This window comes from Cucumis melo, chromosome 9 (assembly GCF_025177605.1).
Source record: "Cucumis melo cultivar AY chromosome 9, USDA_Cmelo_AY_1.0, whole genome shotgun sequence".
In the NCBI taxonomy this organism is placed as follows: Eukaryota; Viridiplantae; Streptophyta; class Magnoliopsida; order Cucurbitales; family Cucurbitaceae; genus Cucumis; species Cucumis melo.
This window is the reverse complement of record NC_066865.1, coordinates 12,304,489-12,313,706: the sequence shown is the minus strand read 5'-3', so window position 1 is coordinate 12,313,706 and position 9,218 is coordinate 12,304,489.

Sequence of the window (9,218 nt, the reverse complement as noted above, 5' to 3'; positions counted from 1 at the left end):
AGCGTCATAAAAAATAGATAATAATGTAACAATTTAATTAAAATATATTTGTAAAAATGGACCCAAAAGGCAAGTGTGAGAAATCTCATCGCATAGGGTACTAAAGATCATTTCATCACAATATTCCAACTCATTTTCAAAATAGATTCATTTGTAAATCAATTCCATTTTTTTGAATTTGAACACAAAACAAATCATGGGACTCAAGAATTCAATAGAGAAATATTTAAGAATTCAAATACAATGAAAATTCATTTTAATTTGAAAACATTTTAAGAAGAAACCATTCACAATCAATTAGCTTCCTCGCCTAATTCCTTAGTCGAAGCTCTTCCTTGTACTTCTCTTGCCAAATCTCAAGCTCATAGGGACTTACAATTATCTCTTTATTGGGATTTCGTCCTCGAAATTCAGTAGCTTATATGAAGAGATGAGGATACTTCATCTTCATTTGCTCTTCATTTTTTCTCAAGTGGCTTACTCAACACCATAAATACCTCACCTGAAGGTATGCAAATCAGCAACGAAAACTAGCTAAAACGGGGCTCAAATACAGGAAATGAGCAATTCGAAGATCAATGGCAAAATTGTAATTAATTTGAAAGTTTCTGAATTCTCTCGCGCAAAATCCACTCCAAGCACGAGAGTCGAACCTCAGTTGGGCATATTTTCTTCCGCATTTTTGAGTTCAGCGTTGTGGGGTTCGAATCTTAGACGCTGCAAATTAAATTCCTAAAGCATTTTTTCAAATGGCATTTTGCGTAAATATAACGAACTTACCGTGACGTGTGTCACCCATCAGCTCCCACGTGCAACTCCAAGGCTGTGGGTTCGAATATGTTCTCCCACATAAATAATTCAGATGTTCCACTCCCAAAACTTCCGTCGTGCGCCCGTCTTTCGACCCCATCATGTCAACCATCTGTGCCGCGCTCGTCCTCGACGTCCAGTGTTCGAATCCCAGCAACCACATTTTAATTTCTTCTGGATTATATTCAATGGCATTTTTGTTAATAGGTTTACAACTATGATCTATTCGAAAATTATCGTCGTTCCCGCCTTCCCACTCCGGACGCATGTCTTCAAAGTCGGCAGTTCGAGCCTTAGTGACGATTATTTCCTATTTTTCCCCTACTTCATTTTTCACTTCAATTCCCAAATGTGCCCAAAGTCTCTCTAAAAGTAAAATTCCATAATTTCTTCTTAGCATTCTGCCAATTTTTCCTTCAATTCCAGCAAATTTCTTTGATCCAAATGGAGGGGTAAACACTTTGTGAGGTAAGCAACATTGAGATTAGTTAATCTTTTGATTGTCTAGAATTGCTCTAGAATTCATTTAATTTCTTTCAACAATATTAATTTAATTTTTTCTGAATTTTTTTTCCAAATTAATTTATCGAGTTTGTTTGTTGAATTATTGAAGCATATTGTGCTTTTTGTATGCAATATACATTGCACTTGAAAAGTTGAGATTTGTTGGATTGACATTTTTTGTTAGAATTTTAATGACCATTCTTTAATATAAGAGTGATTTGATATCTTGTTAGAATTATTTCATTTTTATGCATAATTGAATTTGATCTTATCACTTGGTCAAATTTAATTAATGGAATTCAATTTATCATTTCTTTCAAGTATGTAATATACGATTTTTTTGTGAAAATGAAATTAATAATTGATTGCAAAATTACTTTTCAAGAATATTGTACTTTTGTATGGTTCTAACGTTTAATTTGAATTTGATGATTGTCAAACTTTCCCAATTCATTTTTAGAAAAAAATTAATTGCCTATTATTTTTGTAAATAGTTGTGTATTTAAAGAAAGAAGTTCCACAAATACATACTTGTTCATTTATCTAGATTAAAGGTCTTAGTCTAATACAACTCCCAGACAATTTGACCATGAATCATTTTAAATCTCAATTTTTCTTTGTTTGTTTTCTTATTCCATGATAAAAATTGCACCCAAAATCCAATGTCCTTGCCTCTTCTTTCTTTCTTTCTTTCTTTCTTTTTCTTCTTCTTTTTTTTTTTTTTTTTTTTTTTTTTTTTTTTTTTTTTTTTTTTTTGAGAAGTTTAATTGTAATTTTGTTGAGTTGAATTGAAACTCCCTTCAATTTCCTTTTGATTCTTAGCCAAACAAATGTTTTTTAAATTCTTGCATTACTTTTTGATATTCCCTCTTGTCTACTAACAATTTTTCCATTAGTTTTGATTTCAAGAAAGTTTGCTATTCCATCAAGCACTCTTTGGGTTCGCCTCTTACTCCCGCATACTACGATAAAACACAATTGAGTAAGAAAAATTATAAATACTTTTGAGTAAGAAAAATCATAAATACTTTTTGAGGTGAAAACCGTAAAATTTCTCTTGCTTCAATCTTCTTTGTTTGCAACAATTCCTAACTCTTATTACTAATAATGTCATTTAGTTGCAATTTCTTGTCATAAAACGATCTTAGCAAGCATTAATTTTTTCTTTACATTTTCGCCCGTTAGACTCCCAAGTTTGAACAATACTTAGCGAAATGTCCTGATTGAAACAAACCTTTGGAAAACCAAGCATTTCTCCGAGGTTTGAGCTTGATCCAGCTACCTGCCTTCTTTGCGAAATTTCCTCTGACCAAACTAAGAATTTCCTCTTCCTTGATTTTTGTCTTGCCTTTGGAAACTCCTACCATGACTTATCCTTGATACGGAAGAAACATGAGAATGAGATTTAAAATTTTCTCTTTGATGAACGCTTGGTGTAAAACGTCTATTCTCACCGCATCGATCACCACCTCGCATACTACTAGTACTCTGGCTGCATAGGCCTCCCTTCGCACTCTTGTTTTTCTCTTCCTCTGCTGCATCTCTCAACTTGCATGACAACCTCAACCAGTTTAGAAAAGTCTTATCATTTTCTGCTGGTAGTCAACGATGCTCTAATTTCTATTTTCAAACCAACTTAAAAATGCTTACATTTTCTGTCTCATCAATTACAAAGCCTAATGCGTACTTAGCCAATTCGGTAAACTTTTTTTGGTATTCCGCAACATTCGTGTAGCCTTGTACTAAACTCATAAATTCATTTATGTTTGCATTAAAAAAGAAACGAGGATAAAACTTGCTCTGAAGTGCTTTTCTGAACTCCTTCCATGAGAAAGAACATATTCCTCTAGCTCTTGCCGCATGAAGAGTCCACCAGTCTTCAACACTTATAACAAAAATGTTACTAACTTTACCTTTCTTTCTTTGGGGCATTCCATCTCCCTAAAACATTTCCCTATCAAACATAACCACTTTTCTACATCAGCTGAGTTAGTGGTTCCTTCGAAGTTTGCTGCTCCCAACACCTTCAACCTTTCAAAGTCAAACATTTTATCTATGGTAGGTGTAGACATAAAATGATTAGCTAATCTTTGGGCAAAGTGGTCAAACATACTTTCCTTGGCATTTTGCCCAAAAAGGGTCATGAGGGTTGCTAGGCATCTTGTCAGGTTCTTGCGCTATATTAGTGCTCCCAATAGTTGGAACTCCAGTTGTCACTTGCGTGCCTTGCCTCGTCCTTCCTCGTGGTGCCATAACTCCCTATAACGTATCATTACATTAGCTTTCATAACTCTATCATTTGACTCCTATATGCATGACTCTAACTTTTGAGACATTTCCAAAGAACATATGCTCTTATACTAACTTGTCAAGCCCCACCCCAAGATCACTTCGTGCAACCATTGTGAAGGCATGACCGTCTAGACATTCAACACAAATCTCTCTGTGAGATAGCCGCAGAATGCCCAGTGAGTGGAGTTTTTCATCAACACATTAAGTGAAAACATTTCAGCCGTAACGCGTAGCAATTCTTTTTGCAAGACCATGCGATATAAATAGTTATGCATTTCAATAGTAAAATTTTTAGTTAAAATCAAATCATCTCAACGCTTAGGCGATTTCACCACTCACAATCAATTAGCATCTTCCCCATCTAATTCCTTAGTCGAAGCTTCCTTGCACTTCTTTTACCAAATCTCAAGCTCACTGTTGCTCACAGAGTTCTTTGCAATTCTTGCACTCTTCTTAAGTAAACACAAGGTAAAAGAACTCTTAAAATGACTGGACTTTTCCTATTTATAGACTTGTCCAATGAAGCTTCCAATGCCAGAATGATTGCTTCTGTCTAGCGAAGAAAATCATTTAACATCAAAATGCCACGTGTCACTTGTCACTTCTTATCCTGAATTTAGTTGGGCGACAAAATCAAATTAGCTCATCGACCTTTTTACACAAGGATGACATCAACCACTTTTAGGTGAACGTGGAGCTCATTTACATCGTCTATCCTGAATGTAATAGCTCCTTCACATCGCCTAGCCTGAATGCGATACATAGAGTACTTTGCAAAACTTACAAATCACCAGCTTCCATCGTACACCGTCTCATCGCATAGCCCATTCCTGTCGCGTGTATTCTTAACGCGTAGTGCAGATCGCATTCGGGGACTCACAATATTTAAAAGAAAATTTAAGCATGATTATATTTTTTGTGATGAAATGCTTTATAGAAAAGAAAAACTGTGTATTTCTTGTGAAAGAGACTCATAGGGAGGACTTATGCGGCATTTTGGGAAATTTAAACATATTACATGTTGCAAGAGCACTTTTATAGGTTGAAAATGAGAAAAGATGTGAATAAAGTGTGTAGACAATGTTTCAAATGTAAGGAAGCTAAATATAAGACACAATCACATGGACTTTACATACCTTTGGATATTACTAGTGAAGCTTGGATTGACATTAGCATGGATTTTGTTCTTGGATTGCTAAAAACTAAGAGGCATCATGAGGACATTTTTATGGTAGTTGATAGGCTTAGTAAAGATGGCACATTTCATCGATGGAGCAAAACAAATGATGCTACAAATATAGCTAATCTATTCTTTAGAGGAGTGGTTAGATTGCATGGCATTTCAAAAACCATTGTTAATGATAGAGATGCTAAGTTTTTAAATCATTTCTTGAAAGTTTTATGGGAAAAATTGGAAACTAAGTTTTTGTTTTCAACAAGTTGTCACCCACAAACTGATGGACAAACTGAGGTGGTTAATAGAATATTGAGGGCTTTGCTTATGATACTAATTTCTAAAAATCTCAAGTCTTAGGAGGATACTTTACCTTTTGTAGAGTTTGCTAACAATAGAGCAATGCATTACGCCACAAATCGTTCACCTTTTGAGGTTGTGTCTGGCTTTAATTCTTCAACTCCTTTAGATTTGTCGCGTTTGCTGCCTAATATGTTTACTAGTGATACAGCTATTTCAAGGACCAAATACATAAAAACTATGCATAAGGAAATTAAAGAAAGAATTAAAAAGAAGAATCAAAAGCTTCTCTAAAGAAAGAACCAAGGGAGAAAAAATTGATTTTTAAACTTGGGGATTGAGTTTGGGTGCATCTAAGAAAAGAAAGATTTCAGGATCAACATAAGTCTAAGCTTCACCCAAGAGGAGATAAACCATTCCAAGTGATAGAGCAGATCAATGACAATGCTTATAAACTTGATCTTCGAAGTGAGTACAATGTAACGTCTACTTTTAATGTGGCTTATTCAACTTCTTTTGATGTAAGGAATGAAAACCTTGATTTAAGGACAAATCCTCTAAAAGAAATGGGGGAATGATATGAATTCAACGATAGAACCTTTGCATGTGCCCAAGGACCAATTACAAAAAGCAAGACAAAGAACATTTAAGAGATTTTTACAATACACCTTCAAAAGCTAGCAAATTCACATCAAGCGACAAATAATTTTGGACCAAAAATTATATACAATGTAGTTCAATGAATCAAGATGAGAATGGATTAAAGATGGCACAGTAAAAGTTTAAGTAGCATTACATGGAAAAACGTGATGTCAAACCATGTAAACGTGCACATCAATGTTGTCATCTTCTAGATGAGTTATTTAAGTCATTTTGAAGACTTTCTACATTTTTAGTTTTTCAATTTGATCTATGATTTAGTTTGAAATCTTGTTTTAAGTTCCTAGGTCTTATTTTCTTCAAATGGCATTTATGTGTATTTCGCTAGGCTCCACCCCATGCATGTATTCTCTTTAATTGGCATTTTAAGTGTATTTGGATGACTAATGAACTTCCACCTCATGCATGACCATTTAGCCTATAAAATGGCTTGTAATACTCTTGAAAAAGTAGATATCAATATTAAAAAGCTTGTGCTTGTTCAATCCTTTTAGTGTTGTCTCTTCCAAATCTCATTTTAGATTTGATGTTAAAAATCAATTCATTGGATTTGTCTTGATCAAGCTAATCCTAAAGTGAATTGTCTTAGGATCTAAGAGTGACCATCATAGATTCTACGTTTGATCTAAGTTAGCTTTCTTAGTGAGTTTTTGCGCATCTAACATACATAGTGGGCGCTTATCAAAGAAGGAAGTCAGTTGGGTGAGTCTAGTAAACTGGTGAAACACGGTGATCAATCAGAGGGTCTAGTGAACAATGACGATGAACCTCCATCAATGAGTGTCACACCTCATGCCACAACGCGTCCTGACCCTCACATCGCAGTACGCAAGCACAACCTGAGCAGCCTTGACGCCTCTGAGCGAAATGCCAGAACACTCAGTCTTAACTTTTGAACCTTGACTTAACACTTAGTCTTAATGCTTAGCTTGACCTTAACACTTAACTATTAGGCAATAAACAACTTTTACAACACATGATAATTGAGACACCTTCTTTTATTAACTTAGTCATGTGAACAAACATAAGACATGCTTCTTGAAATTCAAAGAACTATAAGAAAAGGCTTCCAACGCCTAGCACAACTTTCTTCGAATTCACACTTAAAACGTCTTAGCGCCTAGCTTGCTCGCCTTACCTTTCTTATCTTGACCTCAATGTCTTGATACATAGGGAATGAAAACTTAAAACATAAGTCAAATACTTAATGAGTGAGATTTTAAAAATCATTTTTAGGACATAGAATACAATCAAGTAAATTCATTTTCCATATATAGGCTCACAACACCTCATTCAAAATAAACACACATTAGCTTCTACTTATTCCCTTCACCAAGAGGATGAACCATTCTCACGCATGGACTGCTGTGATTTCTCTCATCATCAGCATCCCTTAAGGAATTTTCTGGTTCACTTCTCGTTGCTCAGCCTATTAACTCAATAAGCTCCTTTCAACAAATTGGCTAACTTCTTACCATCATGTGGTCCTTTCACCCCATGGTTACCTTGACTCATTATGTACACATAATAGCTAGCTTATGAGAGGATTAAAACTAATGGTTTACTTCATATATGAAGTTCATACATTCAATAAAACATGAAAACTTTAACTTAGAAACTCTTTTCTTTCAACAAATATGCGACCTCGTGAACATTTACAATATTGAACATGCATTACATAACATAACAATATTTGGAAAGAGTATTTTAGAAACTTTGTTCATCTTTAGAAAATCAGTCACAAAACACTAAGTTTCCTTTCTTCTTCTGATCGCCTAACTCAAAATCTTCTTCTTCTCTCCTGGTGACTTTCTCAACAAGACAACATTTGAGTAATTTTTCTTAGTAAATTCCAAAGTAACATTCTTTTCTTCAGACCTTTCACTCCTATTTATATTAATCCTAAATTGAATCAGTCAATCCTTAAACTTATCTTAACTTGCTAGCTCCTACTTGATACTTTGCATGTGTAGGCTTAATATCCTTCCTAACCATGCTTAGCATAAACACATGATAACTTGTAGAAATACACGTTATTATAGTCTTTTAGATAGAATAATGGAACTAAAACGCATAGTAATTATGTCAAAATGCGTAACTTCTATTGTAAATTCATAATTATTTGAAAATACACGTTACATAAGTCTTCATGCCTGTTTCACCTTGTTTTCAGTGTACTAACGCAGGATTAATAATAAAAGAAGAAAATAGTGAATTGCAAAGGAACTCGCACGCGAAAAGAATCCATTTGGCATGTATAATTTCTAAGTGAGGAACTATTATGCCTCTTCGCTTAGAATTAGATATAGACATACACAACACAACACCATATGTGGTCTACTATCTAATCAAAATTAGGAAATTTTGAAATTTCCTGACTCCTTCACCTAATTCTTCTGGGAAGTAACACCAAAACGCCTAACTTTATATTGCTAAACTTTAATGCATGCTAGTTCTATCGTGTCGCTTAGCCTTAATATGATATGCATGCCTTCAAAACGCATATTCCCAAAATGCCTTATTCTTTGAAATCCTTTCCATTCCAAACTCAGGTCTCACAAAAAGCGAAAGCATGTCGAAAAATTGTTGGAACACACTATTTACATCTCAGTCAAGTCATACCTCGCAGATATACAAGTCGATTACTTGTTTTTAAATAAGAAAGAATTGTCGAAGAAACTTTCTGTGTTTGCCATTGTGAAGAACTTTCAGTTTTGTGTCCATAGATCGAATAAGAAGTTATATATCCTTATATGCTTTGATTCTGCCTTTTTGTGGAAACTAAAAGGCTACCAAACTGAAAGATTCTAACTTCTTCAAAGTTTCTAAGTATGAGAGTACGCACACACGCCAAAAAAATTATGAGAAAACAAGATCACAAATAAGCAAAGAGTTGGGTCAAAGTCGTACTACTTCAGTCCAAATACCAAGATGTTAGTTGTGGTTATAAGCCCAAAGAATAAATAAGGATTTTCAAAAGGAATTTAGCATAGACTTGTCGTACGAAAGGGCATGATGACTCGAGAAGCTGCATTGTCCATGGTAACGTACCATTTGGGACCTAAAGACCTATGACTCAATCACCTTTAACCTATGTGAGTGTGTGCAACTCCACTGCATGATGTGTGGTATCGCATCGTGCGAAGCCCTATTGGCAACCCATCCACTGATGTATGACAATCTCATAGGCCCAAACCTACAAATTCTATGATATCATTAACACAAGCATATAACTATTGGAAAAAAACATAATAAACATATAATTACAAACCTGAAAGGGGAAGGGAAAGTTATATACGCTATAGGATTCTAAGGGCTTCTTGTTTGCGGCCTTCTTCTTATGCAAGGCAACTTTTCCATTAAATGCCCCCTCCAAGCTAGTCATCGTCTTAATCCATATCAACTCACCACATGCGTAGCTGCCAAAGTCTTCAAATCGTCTATGAGGCCTAACATGGTTCAGTCCACGTACTGCCTC